Source organism: Castor canadensis, chromosome 11 (assembly GCF_047511655.1).
Source record: "Castor canadensis chromosome 11, mCasCan1.hap1v2, whole genome shotgun sequence".
NCBI lineage: Eukaryota > Metazoa > Chordata > Mammalia > Rodentia > Castoridae > Castor > Castor canadensis.
The window spans coordinates 41,312,694-41,332,982 of NC_133396.1; the positions used below are offsets into that span (position 1 = coordinate 41,312,694).

At 39.5% G+C, this 20,289-nt stretch overlaps 1 non-coding gene across 1 annotated transcript; it reads right to left on the reverse strand.

Annotated features, from left to right (window-relative positions):
• Positions 1 to 10,124: 10,124 nt before the first annotated feature.
• Positions 10,125 to 10,231, reverse strand: LOC141414254 (U6 spliceosomal RNA). The gene has a single exon (XR_012439316.1). It is a non-coding gene; the product is annotated as a U6 spliceosomal RNA (small nuclear RNA).
• Positions 10,232 to 20,289: the final 10,058 nt, after the last annotated feature.

Consider the following 20,289-nt stretch of genomic DNA (forward strand, 5'->3'; position numbering starts at 1 on the left):
ATCTGATTCTTCCCTCAGTTAAGTGTAAGAATGTGCATTTGCCTAGGATGTGCTCAGTATTGAGCCTATCATGTGCGATGCCCTGGGCTTGAACCCCACCCCACAGAAAGAAAAGAAGATTTGCTTTTTATTCTCTAAAGGATTATTATTACATGACTTTGTGTGGGCTTATCCTTGTTTATTCTGTTCCATACTTGTCTCCAAGTCTACAAATCCTAATAAAATTCAAATTGTTTTAAAACATACATATAGGAGAAAGGCCCATGAATGCCTAATCTTCAAAAAAGAAGAGTACATGGAGAAAGGGAGGCTTGTTGTGCCAACTATGAAGACAAATTATATGCAAGGCTATTTGATGAGGTATCAGAGCAATAGATCAAAAGAACAAAGAAGAAAAAGCAGTAAACTCTAAGAAGGAATCATTTATATGTGGGAGCTTGATGTAAAATGAAGTACTATATATGATTTGAACATAGTTTGTCCCATCCAAAACGAATGGAATTTTATACCCACTGTGAGGTATTAAAAGGTGGAAACTTTTTTTTTTTTTTCTTTTTTTGGGAAGAGGATTAGTGGGATTGGGGTTTGAACTCAGGAATCTGCACTTGCAAATCAGGCACTCTACCACTTGAGCCATAGTTCCCAGTCCATTTTGCTCTTGTTATTTTGGAGATGTGCTCTCTCAAATCATTTGCCTTGGCTATTTGCCTGGGCTGGCCTCTAACTGTGATCCTCTTGATCTCAGCCTCCCAAGTAGCTAGGATTATAGATGTGAGCCACCAGTGCCCAGAAACTTCATCCCATTATGGTATTTATAAGTAAATGTCTTTGGGAAGTGATTAGGATTAGAAGAGGGCATCATGGTGGGGTCCCATGATTGAATACTGGTGGCATTGTAAGAAGGAGACATGGATCTCAGGGCACACACAATGCTCCCTCACTTGGCATGTGATGTCCTGCATTGCCTTGGGACTCTGTCAGCAGTAAGGCCATAACCAAATGTGACTCCTTGACCTTGGACCTCCAGAGCTAGTTTTAACTGTTTAGTTAAAACTTTTTACCCAGTCTGGAGTTGAGCACCAGTGGCTCATGCCTGTAATCCTAGTTACTTGGGAGGCTGAGATTGTGAAAATCAAACTTTGAGGCCAGCCTGGGCAAATAGTTTGCAAGACTCTATCTCCAAAATAAGCAAAGCAAAATGGACTGGAGATGTGGCTCAATGGTAGAGTGCTTGCAGTCACAAAGCCCTGAGTCACCAAACCCCAGTCTCACCAAAAACAATAACAAAAAACTTTACCCAGTCTGATGTACTGTATTTTCAGCAACAGAAAATGTGCTAACAAAAGAAGCATCACAAGTCAATGGTCTAAGAAGAGATTGTTTATTAAGAGAAATTGGAAAAGCTGTGCCATCTTTTCCCCAGCCAGCCTGGCAGTTTGGGCCTGCCATTAAACTTTGCTCTATGGAAAAAAAAAAAGAGAGAGAGAGAGAAATTGGAAAAACTGGCTCACTAAATGGAGAAAAATAAAACTACATCATGATCCAACATCATCTTTAAGGATGAGCTCGAGATAAATTAAAGGACCAAATGTGAAAGGAAAACTATGGCATTAACTGAATAAAATGTAGAATAAACTTTATGATTTAGAGACAAGGAAGAACTTAAACTTCAAAAGCATAAACTATGCAGGAAAACAAGAACTCAATTACATCAAAATTATTTCAATCCACCAAAACACCACATAACAAAGTTAATAGATAAGTAACAGAATCAAAGAAGGTATTTGCAATATCTAAAACATACAGAGGGGTGGGGCTGGCAGAGTGGATCAAGTGGTAGAGTGCCTGCCTAGCAGGCATGAGGCCCTGAATTCAAACCCCAGTACTGCCAAAAAAAAAAAAAAAAAAAGGCACAAAATATACAGGGATTAGTATCATCTACAAGAACTCAAGGGGCCATCTTTTTGGTCTGCCATATTCTGCAAGGCTTTTGTCTTCATCTGAGTGTAAAATGGCCCCTGCTATCCTGGATAGTTTATTCTCACACAACACCATTCAAATACATGAAAGAATCTCTTAGTATAATGGAGAAATGCTTTTGTGTTAAGTCTTCTAGCAGAATTCCTGTTAAGTCCATTGATCAGGTCTAAGTCACACATCCATGACCCAGCTGCCAAGCTCACTGGAAAAGCAATTTGTGGTCATTTTGAGCCTCTCTAAATGGCTGGCAAGAAAGAGGGGTTAGAGAATGGCATTTGCAGAATAATCTTCACCATATCTCCCCTACATTTTCTTCTGACACTCCTATTCAACTAATATTAGCACTTCTGGATCTACTCCCATGTTGCCTAAATTCTCTTTTATACTTTATTCTTCTATCTTTTCCAACTGTATTCTGAAATAATTTCTCTGTCCAGTCTTCCAGCTCACTAGTGCACTCTTCAGTGTATCTACTCTGTCATTCAACCTGTCCACTAAGTATTTTATTTCAAAAGTTGTTTTTTATTATCATGATCTCCAATTTGGTTCCTTTTTTTATTATATTTGTTAACACATATTAATTGTGCAAATTAATGGGATTCACTGTGGTATTTCAATATATGTATATATCATGCACTGATCATGTCTACCCACACTTCTCCCTTCTCCCCTTGTCCCCACTTCCCTTGTCATCCTTCCTAAGTCCCTAATTGTGTCTCTTCAGTTTTCAGTTCATCTCTTTTTGTTGTTACTGTTTGAGTTTCCACATATAAGAGAAAATATGTGACACTTACTGCTATAGTTTGGATCTGGACTATTTCCCAAAGGCTTGTGTGTTGGAAGGCTTGGCCCCCAGCACCCAGTGGTGGCATTATTGGGAACTGGTGTAAACTTTAGGAGATTCGGCCTAGTAGAATTAAGTAGATCATTAAGGATGTGCCCTTGAAAGGGATATGAGGATATCTGGACCCTCACTCCTTCCTCTCTCCCAACCCCACTCCATTTATGGGCAACCATGGAAGTGAGCTGTTTTCCTCCACTAAATGTTTCTACCTCATCTCAAGACCTAAAGCAATCAGGTCAAACAACCATGGACTGAAATCATGAGCCAAAAATCAGTCTTCCTCTCTAAGGTGTTCATCTCAGATATTATATCACAGCACTGGAAAGCTAACATCCTTGTCTTTCTGTGTCTGGTTTATTTCACTTAATATGATGTCATCTAGTTCCATCCATTTTCCTGCAAATGACAGAATTTCATTCTTCATTATGATTAACTAATACTCCATTGTGGATAAATGCCCTATTTTCTTTATTCATTCATTTGTTGACAGGCACCATATCCTGAATATTGTAAATAGTGTCTCAATAACATGTGTATGCAGGTATATGTATTTTTTTTGTGGGACTGGGATTTGAAATTAGGGCTTTGTGCTTGCAATGCATGCAACTCTATTGATTGAGCCACACCTCCAGTCCATTTTCTGGTTATTTTGGAAATGGAGTGTCACAAACTATTTGCCCAGGCTGGCCTCGAACCCCAATCCTCCTGGTCTCAATCTCTTAAGTAGCTGGGATTATAGGCATGAGTCACTGACACTTTCCTTTCAAAAATTTTTTCTGAGACAGCCTTGCTAGGTAGCCCAGACTGGCCTTCAATTTGTGATCCTCCTGCCTCAGCCTCCCAAGTGCTATGATTACAGGTGTGTACTACCATGTGGCTCTGTTTCACAAATTTTTAAAAAACCATTTCTATGTACTTATGCCCTGGATACCCCATTACTACAGTACTCATTTGGGGTTAATAATGCTATTAATCACAGATTTTTGGTTCTTCTTTCTCAAGGGCTTCTGTTTTGTTGACATGTGATTTGTTTCATGTACTTCAAGCAACAGCCCCCTCTAGATTTGTCAGGTTTTATTTCTCTTCATCCTTTTCAGAAGAATGACAGCAAAAACCTATAAAGCATTAACTATCTAAAATGTTTCTATTAAACAAAATTGCACTTTGGATGCAAAGGGCCAAATTATGCACATAGGTTAATGACTCCTTGCACAAACATGGTGTCAAGGAGAATGGCCTAAGTTGAATGCTTTAACATAGCAAATCAGATTTTTCAGAAGAAAAACTGTACTGTGGAAAATGTGATATAATTTTCAAAAGTACATCATATTGGCTGTGCAAATTGTAAAATATAATTTCAAAATGGTGAAAAACACACCAATTCTTCCTTGAAACCAAAAATATAATACAGAACTGTGAATGCCATCACTACCTATTATTTACCACATTCCAGTTATTTGGGTCTCCTTCCTTAATCATTTTTTTCATCATTACAGCTTGGTTGTACATCCCAATGTTATCTATATTACTTAAAGTCAAATTTCTTGTCTCATTTTTGGTTTCTCAAGAGCAAGTACAAAACCTATTCCATAAATGATCATTGAATTAAAATAAACCTTTACATCATTTTGAGATACAAGTGAAGTAAGGTACTTGAAAACTACAAGGAGCCATATAAGAATAGGTTCTTACCAGAATGGCACCAGAAAACAGCACCTTACTATTGGCTGACACCTCTGTTATTGCATATATAAACTAAAGTATCATTAAGGGACATATCACATATGGCCAAATTTGACTCTTAGGTTTATCCTTCACCTGGCATTTCTACTTTATTTTTGGAACAAGGTAGTCTAGGCTGTCCTCAAACTTGCTATGTAGCTCAGGATAACCTCAAACTCCATGATCCTCCTGCCTCAACCTCCTGAGAGCTGGAATTTACATGCAATTTACCCAACTGTTGCTAGATTGTCTGATATTTAACCATCCATCCATTTAGTTAATAATTTTTCATTGTGTGTCTATGATGTACTATAGTCACTCTTCTAGACTCTGGGAAAAGAGCAAGGAATAAACAAACTTTCACCTCATGAAGTTTAGGTTCTAGCTGGCACCACACAATAAACTAGAAAAAAAATACATAGTGCAAGAGCTCATGCAGGGCATCAGTGGCCCACTCCTGTAATCCTAGCTACTCAGAGAGCAGCGATCAGGAGAATCACAGTTTGAAGCCAGCCCAGACAAATAGTTCTTGAAACCCTGACTTGAAAAAACCCATCACAAAAAAAAGGGCTGGTGGAGTGGCTCAAGGTGAAGGCCTTGAGTTCAAGCCCCAAAACTGCAAAAAAACCAAAAAACAAAACAAAAAAAAGCGTAAAAAGGGGAGTGTTGGCTAGAAAATAAATGGGACAGAGAAGGTCTCATTGAGGTGACACTGGGTAAAGATCTAGGAAAGTCCATGCTAAGCTGAAGGAACTGCAACAAAACTTTTTATTTTTGCCATTGGAGAAATTTGAGGGAAGAAGTGATAAGTTGCTAAATTCTCACATTCCAAGAATGAATCCTTCTTGTCTGGTGTGTTTTAGTACACTACTAGCTTAGCATCTCATTTTTCCTTACACTCATGAAATTAGTTTCTAATTTTCTTTATTGAACTTCCCTTGTCCATTCTTATTTTAAGGTTGCAACTTTGCAACAAGTGTCATGTTGGTACTATAATTTTTCCACTGAATTTACAGTTGTAGGCAGGGCATGGTGGCTCACATCTGTAATCCTAGCTCTCAAGAGGATCATGGTTCAAGGCCAGTCAGGGAAAAAGCTCTCGAGACCTCATCTCAATCAATGGCTGGGCATAGTGGTGCACACCTGTCATTCCAGCTGCCCCAGGAAGCACAAATAGGATTGCAGTCCAGGATGCCCCATACATAAATCAAGATCCTACCTCAAAAATAACCAACTCAAAAGGGCTGTCAGAAAGGCTCAATGGTAGAGCACTTGCCTAGCAAATGCAAGACCCTCACTTAAACACCTAGGGAAAAGGAAGGGAGACAGGGAGAGAGGTAGGGAGTAGGGAAAGGGGGAAAGAAGGGAGGAGGAAATTACAATTGTATCCACACACTTAATTTTTTTCACTACTGGAAAGTGAACTCAGCCTCACACTTCCTAGGCAAGCACTCCACCACTTCAACCATGTCCCCCTAGTCCAAAATGCTTTGAATTTTCATAAGTTGATTTTTCTTCTTCAATCTGCTATATTAATTTCTGATAAATGTTCTAAAATAGTTTTCCTATGAACCTGTCAATTTCTCCTTGCAAGTCTGTCAGTAAATATGGTGGAGAAATGCATACAATTTATTATATCTTCTTTTACCTAGTAGACAAATTCTTTTACCACTAAATAATGCCCCTTTTATAATTGATTTTTGCCTTAAATGTTATTTTGTCTGACAGTAATATTGCTGCAGACGCTTTCTTTTAGTTTATACTTACCTGAATGGTTTTTTTATTTGATTTTTTTGAGCTAGGGTCTCACTCTGTAGCCCAAACTGGCTTGTAACTTGCTGTACAATTTGGAATGTCCTTCAACTTGAAATCTTCCTGCCTCAGCCTCTTCAGTACTGGGATTAACGGTATGCACCACCATGCCTGGATGTCTCCTTTTTCTGGCAGGGGGAGGGGATGGGGTTTGAACTCAAGGCTTCGTGCTCTACTCCTTGAACCACACCTCCAGACCATTTTTTTTCCCCTGGTGATTTTGGAGACGGGATCAAAGTATTTGCCTGGGCTGGACTAGAACCACAATCCTCCCAATCTAGCTGGCCTAGAATTGCTAGCCTCTGAACTAGCTAGAATTACAGGTGTGAGCCACAGGTGCCCAGCTCCTTCAGCATTTTATATATTTATTTTGGGTTTTTTTCACATTTCTTTAAAATTAGGGGTTTTTTTTCTTTTATTCATATGTGCATACAATGTTTGTGTCATTTCTCCCCCCTTCCCCTTGCCCCCTCCCTTACCTACCCCGCTAAAATTAGCTTTTAAAGGGCTGGTGGAGTGACTCAAGCATAGAGCTCCTGCGTATCAGGCTGTGTAAAGCCGAGTTCAAGCCCCAGTACTGCCAAAATATATGTACAAAAAAAAAAAAAGGAAATTAGGTTTCAACTATTCTAAGAAGAGAGATGGATTTTTTTTTAACTCCAATATCACAAACTAATCTTTTACAGGGAGTCAAATCTGTTCATATGTATTGTGACTGATGATACTTTTTTCCACAGATTAGTGTTTTTGGTTCTGTAATTGTTTTTCTTCCTTCAACTGAATTGGTATATTTTTGTTTTGTTTTTAGCTCTGTTTGTTTAAAAACTGTAGATGTTTTAGTAGTTATTCTTGATTTTAAAGGATACACTTAACTTTGTTTATTCTAAAAGCTCTACAGTTATGTGTTGCCTTAATGTGAAGATGTTTTTAGCACACCACAGAACAGGTATTTTCTCTTGTTTAGAGCAGTAGTTGTCAGAGTGTACTCCCCAAGACTGTTTCAAAAGTCTGAGGGTTAAAGTTGTTTTTATGATAATATCAAGGTTTGTTTCACCCCTTTGAGATTTGTATTGATGATACAAAAGCAATGATGGTAAAACAGATGGTACATTAGCATGAATCAAGGCAGTAATATCAAACTGTCCCAGTGGTCATTTGTATTCTTCATTGTCCAGTTTCACGTAAAAATGCTTTTGATGAGACAGTAAATATTGTTACTAAATCCTGACCCATGAAAACACATCTTTTAAAATTTCTGAGTGATTTGAGAGGCATGCATGAAGCCCTTCTGCCACACGAAGAAGTCTGATGGTGTTTTACTTGAAAGACTGAGAGACAACTCATGAATCTACAGATGTTCATATTTGGCAGAAAATGAGCCTGTCACATCAAAGAAAACAGCTCAGGATTTAATGCAGGAAAAAAAATGTAAGCTGAATTGGTGGCCCACACCAACATATAATTCTAGAACTCAGGAGGCAGAGGGAAGATCACAAATTCCCAGTCAACCTGGGCAACAGGTGAGACCCACTCAGAAAACAGAACAAGGGCTGGTGGTGTGGCTCAACTGGTAAAGTACTTGCTTTGCAAGCATTAAGCCCTGAGTTCAAACCCCAGTAACAGAAGATTAAAAAAAAAAAAAAAACCAAAAGACTTTGAAGAAAAGAAGCTGTTAAAATACTCCCTTGCCGGATCCTTGCTAGGATCACACATGTAATCCTAGCTACTCAGGATTCAGAGATCAGGAGGATCACAGTTAGAAACCAGCCATGGCAATTAGTTCTGAGACCCTACCTTGAAAAACCCTTCAGAAAAATTGGACTGGTGGAGTGGTTCAAGGTGAAGGCTCTGCTGGCCCAAAAGACCAAAAATCGTATGGTCTCCCTCATATGCGGACATTAGATCAAGGGCAAACACAACAAGAGGACTGGACTTTGATCACAAGATAAAAGCGAGAGCACACAAGGGAGATATGAGGATAGGTAAGACACCTAAAAAATTAGCTAGCATTTGTTGCCCTCAACGCAGAGAAACTAAAGCAGATACCTTAAAAGCAACTGAGGCCAATAGGAGAAGGGGACCAGGAACTAGAGAAAAGGTTACATCAAGAAGAATTAACCTAGAAGGTAACACACATGCACAGGAAATTAATGTGAGTCAACTCCCTGTATAGCTATCCTTATCTCAACTAGCAAAAACCCTTGTTCCTTCCTATTTTGCTTATAGCCTCTCTTCAACAAAATTAGAGATAAGGGCAAAATAGCTTCTGCCCGGTATTTAGGGCGTGGGTGGTAAGGGAGGGGGTGGCGGGAGGGGGGAGAAATGACCCAAGCATTGCATGCACATATGAATAATAAAAAATAATTAAAAAAAATAAAAAATAAAAAGGTGAAGGCTGAGTTCAAGCTCCAGTACCGCAAAACAAAACTCCCTTTATGAAACTGAATTTTCTTCATGTACTTCAATCCAGAAAACATACTGAAACAGACTGAACACAGAAGCATATGTGAATCAAGTTGACTTCTATTAATCCAAATATTAGATTTGAAAAAATGTACAAATAATGCCACTCATAAAATTTGTCTTGGGGGCTGGCTAAGTGGCTAAGGGGTAAGAATACCTGCCTAGCAACTGTGAAGCCCTGAGATCAAACCCCAGTACCATAAAAAAATAAAAAATAATTTGTCTTGGAACACAGTTTTCATAAAAATTTTGTTAGTTTGTAGTAGGTTTATTTTTTTGGAGGTACTAGGGTTTTGAACTCAGGGCCTTGTGCTTGCTAGGCAGGTGCCTTATCACTTGGGTCATACCTCCAGCTGTGGCTTAAGTATTTCACGTCTTTCCTCTGGACTTACCTTTCTTTTTTGTGGTAGTGGGGCTTGAACTCAGGGCCTTTACCTTGAGCCACTCCACCAGTCCTGTTTTTTTGTGAAGAGTTTTTTGAGATGGGATCTCATGAACTATTTGCCCATGCTGGCTTCAAACCACGATCCTCCTGATCTCTGCCTCCTGAGAAGTTAGGATTATAGGCCTGAGCCACTGGCACCCAGTTTAGCATTCATTCTTGAATGTTAGTAGCTGTGTGTGTTCTAGGTTGACACATTCTTTTGCTAAGTATTTTCTGTGAATTCACTGGAACTATGGGAAGAGGAGGGAAAAGTCACACCTAGTAAGTTTGTGGGATCTTTTCCAGGGACCAAAATAACCCATTAGAGCATGCATACTTTCAAGATGGTGAGTTTTGAGTAGTTAAGCAGTATGGACAAGATATTATTAGCTAGTTACTGCCAACAGGTGAGTCTGAATTATGCCTGGAAGGATTCCAGCACTGTCATAATAAACATTTACTTAGGACATGTTATAAATCAATCATTATTTTTAAACTATTTGAAGACTACATAGCTGAAACTTTTTTTTTTTTTGTAGTACTGTGGTTTGAACTCAGGGCCTTGAGCTTGCTAGGCTGTATCCAAGATATTGTGTTAGGAGTTGTACATTGAGAAACTCATTTAATCCCATCTTAGACAAAACTCAGGATAGGGGGTTGAATAACTTGCATATGTTTATATAGCTAGGATGTTATTAGAATTTTAATTTGTTCCAGGGTGGAAAATCCTAACTACTGTGGATGTTGTTTCTAGTAAGGGAATTAAGGCATAAAAGTACAATTATTTTTGTCAGTACTGGGGATTGAACTCAGGGCCTCAGACTTGCTAGGTCGGCACTCCATCACCTGAGCCACTCGGCCAGGCCTGTTTCTTTTTTAAAAAATATGGAACGCTTCACAAATTTGCGTGTCATCCTTGTGCAGGCACCATGCTAATCTTCTCTGCATCGTTCCAATTTTAGTATATGTGCTGCCGAAGTGAGCACCAGGCCTGTTTTGTGTTGGGTATTTTCAAGATAGGGTCTCAAAAACTATTTGCCTAGGCTGGCTGGCTTCAAACCTCTATCCTCCTCATCTCTGCCTTTCAAGTAGCTAGGATTACAGGTTTGAGTCACCAGCGCCTAGCTAAAAGTATAACTATTAGATAAAAAGTGAAAAGGAAAAAAAGATCAGTAAGGTCATTTGAGAAGACAAATTTCTTCTATGTGGATGAGCAAGAAACATCTCTGTGAAGTAATTTTTCATAAATTTTTGCAGACGGGTAAGATCTGGCTATACAGAGAAATGAAATGAAGGACAAGATGTAAGTATGGGCAATGGAAGGACATGGCATAAGTTCAAAGATCGGTTCGAGCTTTACTCTTCTATTCCTTAATTGTGTGGCAACAGACAAGTCACTTCTCTATGTTTCAGTTTATTCTTCTGTAAAATGTCCAGTTTGGTTCATTTGTTAAAAAAAAAAAATACAGGTGCTATAATGTTATAGTCATAGCATAATTACTTGTAAGAGTAAAATCTAGGAAATAAGTGATCAATCACAAACTGTGTAATAATGCAGTCTGACAATTGTGGAAATTATAGTAAAATAGAAAAATGTAACAAATATAAAACTATATACACTGTTAGAAATACAAGAGTAGATAAAAACTAAACAATTGCTAACCACTGGTAGCAAGTGTGAATTCCTGAGTTTAAACCCCAGTACTGCCCCCCGAAAACAACCAACTAAATAATACCCACAAATCTGTTCCCCAAGTATCTTGTAATAAAAACAAAAACTCTAAAGGTGAGACTGAAAAATCTGTAAAGCTTTTTATTTTTTTTTTTTGTGGTACTGAGGTTTGAACTCAGGGCCTACACCTTGAGCCACCCCACCAACCCTTTTTTGTGATGGGTTTTTCTCAAGATCTGGTCTCATGAACTCTTTGCCCCAGCGGGCTTGGAACTGGGATCCTCCTGATCTCTGCCTCCTGAGTAGCTAGGATTACAGGTATGAGCCACCAGCACCCAGCTTTTGCAAAGTTTTTGAAGTGACTCTGATGTATACTTAGGATTGAGAACCAATGTCAGGACATGTAGGGCATTTCCAACTTTGACATTCTAAGTTTTAAGTACATTCCACATGCTTAGCACACACTAAGAAAACATTATAGAAATGTACAGGAAATGATAATTAGTTTGGGGGAATTGCAAAACAGAATACATCAACGAGAGTATCAAGACAATAATCAGTTAAAGAGGAGTTATAGTCCATAGAGGGTTGGTTATTTTCTGAGCCAGTACTGTAACAAAGCACAACATCAGCTCTTTGGAGCCTATAATCTTAAGCAGCCTTGGGCCTTCCACTGCCTTTGGCTAGCACCACTGGATTTAAAAAGTCTTCATGTGTCTCTGTTCATGCCCCTATTCTTCTCATAAGGGCAATCTGAGATAGCTCTTTAGGAAAAACAAGGCTGTCAGTTGCCTGCCACATAAGATACTACCTTACTATCCCTCACAATGGGCAGACATCACTAATCAATTACAGCACTCCTTTCCCAATGAGTCAAATTGGCCTCAGAATATTTGTCAACACATAGCTGGGCATCAGTGGCTCATGTCTATAATTCCAGCTACTCAAGAGGCAGAGATCAGGAGGATCTCTGGTTCAAAGCCAGTCCAGGCAAATAGTCCATGAGACCCTATCTTGGAAAAACCCATCACAAAAAAAGGGCTGGTGGAGTGGCTCAAGTACCAAGTTCAAGCCCCAGTACTGAAAAGAAAAAAAAAAAGAGTATTTGTCAACACAGCCCTCCTTGAAGCCACTAAACTCTCTCTACTTATTGCAGACACTTATCTCCCTACTTTTGAGCCTTATGACCAAGACTTACCTCTTCACGCTAGTTTAAAAAGTACTCCAAAAGGCTGAGGACATGGCTCAAGACATAAAATGCCTTCCTAGCTTGCAGAAGACACTAAGTTCAAACCCCAGTACCACCCTCAAAAGTAAAATCAGATTAAGACAGGCACTTAGTGGCTCCCACTTGCAATCGTAGCTACTTGGTAGGCTGAGATTGGTTAGATTGCAGTTCTAGGCTAGCCCAGGCAAATAATTCTTAAGACCCCATCTCTAAAATAACCAGAGCAAAATAAACTGAAGATAGGGCTCAAATGGTGGAGCACCTGCTTTACAAGCATGAAGCCCTGAGTTCAAACTCCAGTCCCACCAAAAAAAATGAAAAAAAAAAAAAAGTACTGCAAGGTGAATAGTAACTCTGATAGTTCCAACTTCGTGTGTGTATGTCTGTATATAAGGTTCATCTTATACTAAGAAAACATAAGGATAGTTTCTGGCTAAAGTAGTGAACTTAATTTTTTTTTTTAAATCATATAAAGTACACAAAAAAGTTTATAAAGGAGGGGAAAATGCTGATTTTGTTCTCCATAGCAACAATACATCCCAGTAGGTATAAAACTTACAAAATATTGATGAGAATTCTTCATTCAGCTTAGTTGTTGGTCATATTCGAATAGAAAAAATTCAAAAGTAATGCAGACTAAGGAAATACACCAGCCCTATATTTTCTTTCTTTAAAATGTACCTGAAGAAATCAAGACAAAAAATGGTTATGGTGCTTACCAAAGGTGGTTGTATCCAAAAGTAGGAGAAAGTGGGGAGAATGGGGAGATACTGTTTAATAGGTATAGAGCTTCAGTTTTACAAGATGAAAAGTTATGAAAATGGATGGTGGTGATGGATTGCACATTATACCACTAAACTGTACACCTTAAAAATGATGGTAAATTTTATTATGTGTGTCTTACAATTCAAAAAATGTATTTAAAGATATTATCCAGCCAACCAATTAATGAAAAAAGGAAAATGTTTCTGATTTAGAATTTATAATGTGAAAGGACTAACACATAAACATTTCTTTTTCTGCAGATGTAGAAAATGTTGTCCAAGGTTAGCCAAAATTCCTGGTTAAAGCAATCTTCCCACCTCAGCTTACCTAGTGGTTGAAATTACTAGCATATACCACAGCACACCCAAAACATATATAACATTTTAAAGTAAACAGTAATTTAAAGTACAGTAATTGTAGGCACAAAGTAGAATATAAATATGCTACATTTCATGAATAAATTCACAATAGTCTTTAATTAACTAAAACTTAAAATACAAAAAAGAAAACTTTCACAGGTTAAGCAGGAGGATGAAAAGATAGAAGTATGGCCATTTCCTCATATTTAAGTGTACCAGGGATGGGAGTATAGCTCAGTTAGAGTACCTGCCTCAAAAGCACAAGGCCCTGAAATCAAACCGCAGTACCACCAAAAAAGAAAAAAGTCAGTTATAGAAGTTAGTGATCTTCTATACATTACAATCCCTGGTCTAGCCTGCCACTATTCCAAACTAGAGCTATCTTTTACTATACAGGAAACAAGAATTTATTCTGGCAGAAAATCCATAGAAACTTTCCTTTCACAGGGTATGTTGGTGCAAGCCTGTAATCTCAGCACTAAAGAGGTGGAAGCAGGAGGATCCAGAGTTTGAGAAAAAGTTACTTTCTAAAACTTCTGGACTGGATGTAACTCAGTGGTAGAGGGCTTCCTAATATATGCAATACCCTGGGTTCAATCCCCAGCACCGCAAAAATAAAGAAAAACAAAAATCCTACCAATCTTACTGAACCTTTTTTTTCCCAGAATTTCTGTCCAAGGGATTTTCCCTATTGAAATGAGTTATGATAGAAGTAACTATTCCAAAGATACTGCTCAAAACAGCATGATTCAGTCAGGAATTAAATTGCACAATATTCAAATATAGGCAAGTCTTTCTGTGTTGGTATCTTTTTTTAGCCTGTATTGATGGAAACCAATTAACCCACTACTGCACCTTAGTTGAATGCAGTTTGAATGCAGGGCTTCATACCTGCAGAGGAGGAGCTCTACCTCCTGAGCCACACCTCCAGTCCATTATGCTCTGGTTGTTTTGGAGATGGGGGTTTGGGGAACAAGTTGCCCGGGCTGGCCTTAAACTGCAGATCTCCCTATCTTTGTCTCCCTAGTTAGGAGCCACCACCAGTGCCCAGCAGAATTTGGTAATTATTAAATGCTTCTCTTTAAGTGCCATAAGTATGGGTTTTTAGAAATGTCATGAACAGGGAGGCTGCAGCACAGTACAAACATGTAACACTTACATACCTGCTGAGATGAAGGTACATATGAAAGTGATCCTGAAGGCTAAGGGATTTTTAAGAAGAAATGATCTCGCAACTATAATTTGGCAGGTGTGGGAAATGAAAATAACCCAAGTAAAAGTAGTAAGGGGAAGAGACTGGGTGTTCAGAGAGAATTGAGAACTTAACTGGAGAAAAAGGGGAGAATAACAAGAAATGAAGCTATAAAGATAAGCGGAGGTCAGATTATTCAGGGTCTTTACAAAAGTTCTGAGAAACCTGAGTGGCAATCTTGACTCTTACCTCTTATACCAATCAAATTTTATCCTAAGGGAAAAGGAATCATTGAAAAGATGAGAAAACAATGCAGGGTGCAAAGGCTCATGTCTGTAACCCCAGCTACTCAGGAAGCAGAGATGGGGAGGATGGTGATTTAAGGCCAGCCTGGGCAAAAAGTTAGGCAGAGCCCCATCACAATAAGCCAAGTATGATAATTCCAGCTATATGGAAGGCCAGCCCAGGCAAAACTCGAGACCTTACCTGAAGCAAGAAAGGGCTGGGGACATGGCTCAAGTGATAAGAATTCCTACCTAGCAAGTGCAAAGCTCTGAGTTCAAATCCCAATACTGACAATAGGCCAAGTGTGATTGCATGTGTTTGTAATTTCAACACTTGGGAGGCTTAGGCAGGAGGATCATGAGTTCAAGGCCAGACTGGTATACACAGGATGACCCTGTATCAAAACAAACAAACAAACAAACAAAGGAATAGGGAAGCAGTTGGGGGAGGAGGGACAAACAAAAAGAAACAATCAAGAGTCCACTAAGGGCAGGTGTTGTGGCTCACACCTCTAATCCTAGCCACTTAAAAAGCAGAGATCAGGGGGATCACACTTCTAGGCCCACCTAGGCAAAAGTTTGCAAGACTGAATCTGAGAGAGAGAAAGAGAGGCACTACAAAGGCAGCAAAGACTGATGGATTTAAGGAGCATAGTAAAGATATCAGCCAGGTTATGGCAACATAGTTCTAGAATCCCAGCACTAAGGAAGCTGAAGCAGGAGGATCTCAAATTCAAGGCCAGGCAAGCCTAGCTTCCATATTCAGGTCCTGTCTCAAGGAAAAAGTGGTAGAGACAGTATCTAGAAGCCAAGGGCCTTGGCTTTTACTATATTCATGAATTAGAAATGAAGTCTTCAGACAAGTGTGGCAGAAGGGGATGGTGATGGAAGATGACCAGAATCTGAAGAACAGATGTGGAAGTCAGTGATGTGAGTGAAAAAGGGGTCTGTCTTTTTAGACAATTGCTTCACAGCACTAGAAGTCTAGCAAATGCAAAAATGTATCATCACACTCTGGTACTTTTTTTTTTTTCCCCCTGTGCTGGGGACTAAACACAGGGCCTTCTACATGCTAAGCAAGCACTCTACCACTGAGCTACATATACCCACATCCCTTGAATTTTTGACCCTGAGTTTTCTTTTGTAATACTGGGATTTGAACTCGGCCTACACCTTGGGGGGGTTTTTTTTTTTTTTGTTAGGATCTTATGAACTATTTGCATGGGCTGTCTTCGAACCGTGTAGTTAGGATTATAGGCATGAGCCACCAGCGCCCAACTGACCCCTTGAACTTTTGAGACAAGGCCTCAGCAAATTGCCAAGGGTGATCGAAAACTTTCAATCTTCTTGCTTCAGCCTCTCAAATTAGGTAGGATTACAGGAATGACCCACCAGACCCACATTTTTAAAGTTTCATTGTCCATGACTGAACATTATCCATCTACCATGTATATTACACATTGGTAAAGACTGACAAGACTGTGTGATTTATCTTCAGTACAGCACTGTTGCTGATCTGCTTTAGAGAACTTATCCAAGGTTCTGCACAGCAAAAGATAGTCAGCAGACTTAAAACTGCCTACAGAGTGAGAGAAAATCTTAGCTATTCATTTGATAAAGGACTAATATCCAGAAACTATAGGGAGCTCAAACACTCAACCCCCAAAGAATCTACATCCTGATGAAGAAATGGACAGATGAATTGAATAGGGAATTTTCAAAGGAAGGCATACAAATGGTCAATAAATACATGAAGTATTCAACTTCCTTGGCTCTAAAGAAACGCAAATAAAAACTACACTAGGATTTCCTCTCACCTTGCTAGAACAGGCACCTTCAAGAGCAAAAACAAATGCTGGCGAGGGAAGTGGTGAAACAGGAACCCTTATATACAGTAGGTGGGAATGCAAATTAGTACAACCATTAAGGAAAGGGGGGGGGTAATGAGGAGTAAAGACCCAATCATTGTATGCACATATGAATAAAGAAAATTAGAAAAAAAAAGGAAAGCAGTATGCAGATTGCTTAAAAAGCCAAAAAACATAACTGTCATATGATCCAGTGATTCCAAAGGAATGTTTAGACAGGATACAATAGCACACCTACACATCGATTTTTATTGCAGCACTGTTCACAACAGCCAAGCTATGAAAACAACTCAGATGCCCTACAACTGATGAATGGATCAAGAAAATGTATATTCATTCAGCCCTAAGTTAAAAAAGAAAAATGAAACCTTGTGGTTTGAAGATAAATGGACATAATTGGAGTATACCATGTTAAGTGAAGCCAGGTTCAGAAAGACAAACAACCACGTTTTCTCTCTTATGTGGAAGACAGATCCAAAAGATAAACATACAGACAAAACCAAACATATACAAACTTTTATGTAGAACATATTTGTAACAGTGAAACTACACTATGGAACTCAGGGGGAGGAGGGAAAGGAAAACAATATCAGAACACATTACATCTGTGTAGGTAGAGAACATAATGGCACATACTGAATGAGGGGTGGGAGGGAAGGGGTAAGGGAAAGTAACAGAAGGGGCTGAACTGACTAAAGTATACTCACAGTGGGGATACATAGAGAAACACCTTTAAACACTGACTTTGGGATAAAGACAGGGCTGTAAAATAGGTAGTGTGGGGGGGGGAGGTATTTGTGGCAGGGTGAAGTTGAGAGAATGTAGTTGATGGGCTTCATATACATATGTGAGACAGAACAACAAAACCTCTTGGAATTGCTGTAAATGGGACAAGGAGGGGAGTGACGGGGGAGGGGGGAAGGGGAGATGGTGAGAGGGATCTAACCAGTGTATAATGTAAGCCTACTCAGAATTGTCACAATGAATCCTCCTTGTACAACAAGCATATCCTAATTAAGAAAAAAAAGCCCACTCAATTTACTGAGCACCTACCACAAAATGCACTAGATTTCAAAGGGCAACTTCAAGAAATTAGATTAAAGCAGTGAAGAGAGGTTAAAGATGTAATGAAGTGATTTTGTAAATAATGGTTTGGTCTGTTCTAGCTAATGAGCTCACGGCACCAAAACTCCAGGTATAAAGGTAAAATCTGCAAGAATGAGCAGCAGCTGGTGGAGCAGCTCATGTGATAGAGCACCTGCCTAGCAAGGACCCCCGAGTACTGCCAGAAGAACCCCAAATATATAAGCTGGGTGCTAGTGGCATACAGCTGTAATCCTGGCTACTCCGGAGGCGGGGATCAAGAGTATCCCGACATCCTACCTCAAAAATACCCAACACAAAAAGGGGCTGGCAGAATGGTTCCAATGGTGGTTGTCTGGCTTAGCGAGTGTGAGGCCCAGAGTTCAAACTCCAGTACCACCAAAAAAAAAACCCCACAAAAAGCACCAGTTTGGTGCTTGTGGAGAGTGGATTATTAGAAGCCTATGAGAACTGGTCATAAGCAAAGCGAGATGCAATTCAACTGTTTTTCCTAAGATGTTTAGGGTCAACAGGAACGCAGGTTTCTCCTGTTTCAATGTCATGCCCCTGCCTGAGAACTGCTGCTCCATCATTTACCACTGGATAAAAAAAAGAGACTCACTGAAGGGAAAAGGATTGCTGAAGGGAAAAGGATTGCTAAAGGGGAATTTCTAAAGAGGGGCTGATAGAAAATCTGCACCAAGAACTTTATACATAGGCTTAGAAAAGCTAAGCTAAAGAAAAGCTAGAGAGAACATGGGACAGTGCAAGTCTGGGGGCAAGGAGAGAGAATGCTAAAGAAAGGCTAATAAAAAACATGGGACAGAGAATCTAAGAAAAGAGATTTTAAAGAATAGTGAAGCAAGGTTTTAAAGAACTGTAAAGGAATAAGGCCTTAAAAAAATAGAGAAAAGCAGCAGAGTAAATGAAGAGAATAAAGAAGCAATGAGGGTTGTACATCTCCACCGGAGCACCCAACACACCTAATCCCACTGTCTGTCTATCCTGTGTCCTTTCTGCATCTCCAGTCACCGCCCAGTTAGGTTCAGTAGTAACCAGGATCCAGAGAAAGTTTGCTCCAGGTGCTGGTGGCTCACACTTGTTAATCATTCCTAGCTACTCAGGAGCATAGTGGTTGGAGTCCAGCCCTATCAAGAAAACACCAACACACACACAAAAAGGTCTAGTGACTCAAGGCATAGAGCATCAGGATGCTGGTGGCTGAGGGCTATAATTCTAGCTACTCAGGAGGTAGAGATCAGAAAGGTCGTAGCTCAAAACCAGCCAGGGTAGTTAGCAAGACCCTATCTTGAAAAAAATCCATCACAGAAAAGGGATAGTGGAGTGGCTCAAGGTGTATGTGTGTAGGAGCACCACCTAACAACCTCGTTCATGAGTTCAAATTCTAGTACCACCACAAGAGTAACAGCACACCATTGCAGACAAATGTTAAGAAACTAAACCCATCATGGAGAATTGTTTCAGTAAGGTTCTGAGAAGAAACTGAGTTCAATTACTATTGAACAGCAGTTACTTGAGCACAACCCAAAGTTTTTTGTGGGTTTCATTTTTTTGGGGGGCAGGGGTGATACTGGGGTTTGAACTCAGGGCTTCTAGCTTGCTAGGCAGATGCTCTGGCACGTGAGCCATGCCTCCAGCCCTTTTAACTCTGGTTTTTTTGAATAGTTTTATTCCCCCCACCCCACCCCAGGATGGCCTGTGTAGCTTGAGATGACAGGTGTCTGCCACTACACCCAAGCAACGGGTTAAGATAGACTCTCGAAAATTTTACCAGGTTGGCCTCAAACTGTGATGCTTCCACTCTCAGCCTCCTATGTAGGTAAGATTACAGGCCATCAAAGTTTGTTCAAGGAAGGGAGCAATGTCCTACAACTGGGACAAAATGATTTTAAGCGGTAGCACACCTGCCTACCAAGCACACCACCCTGAGTTCAATCCCCAGTTCCGAAGGGTAAAAAAAAGAGAAAATGAAAGAAAAACTGGGTAAGTTCTACTTTGGAAACTAACCAAGTAAAACAAAGGTCCGAGGTATAGAAGGTCTCCAAAAGATTCTACGATAGCATTCATGAACAAGAATTTGTAGTTTTAACTTGTCAACAAGTCAGTCTTCAGGTTTCTGAATCCCATCCCTCCACACCACCAAAATGGTGGCAAGAAAATGTTGGCAGCCTATGGTGACACTTTGGGTGCCACTGAAAACTTACTAAGAGGCCAAAACTACAGTCACAGTCAATGCTGATTAAAATTCAAAAGCACCTCAAGAGGCACTGTGTATTCCTGACATAGTATTCAAATTCAAAGACCCTTATGCTTTGCTTCAAGTCATTCCATTTCCATTTTATTTAGTACTAACTATACAAATTAGGTTCCATTTGCAACTTTCATGTACCTCCACAATACTTTTTACTTCATATACACATACACAAATATATTCTTGGTAGTAATTCAAAGTACATCCTTTAAGAGAACATGCTTAAAGGTTACACATTTTGAAAGAACACTTGGTTGGTTTTCCAATCTGTCCAAATCCTAAAACTCCGTTAAGACCTACTTCAAATGCCATCTTTCCCAA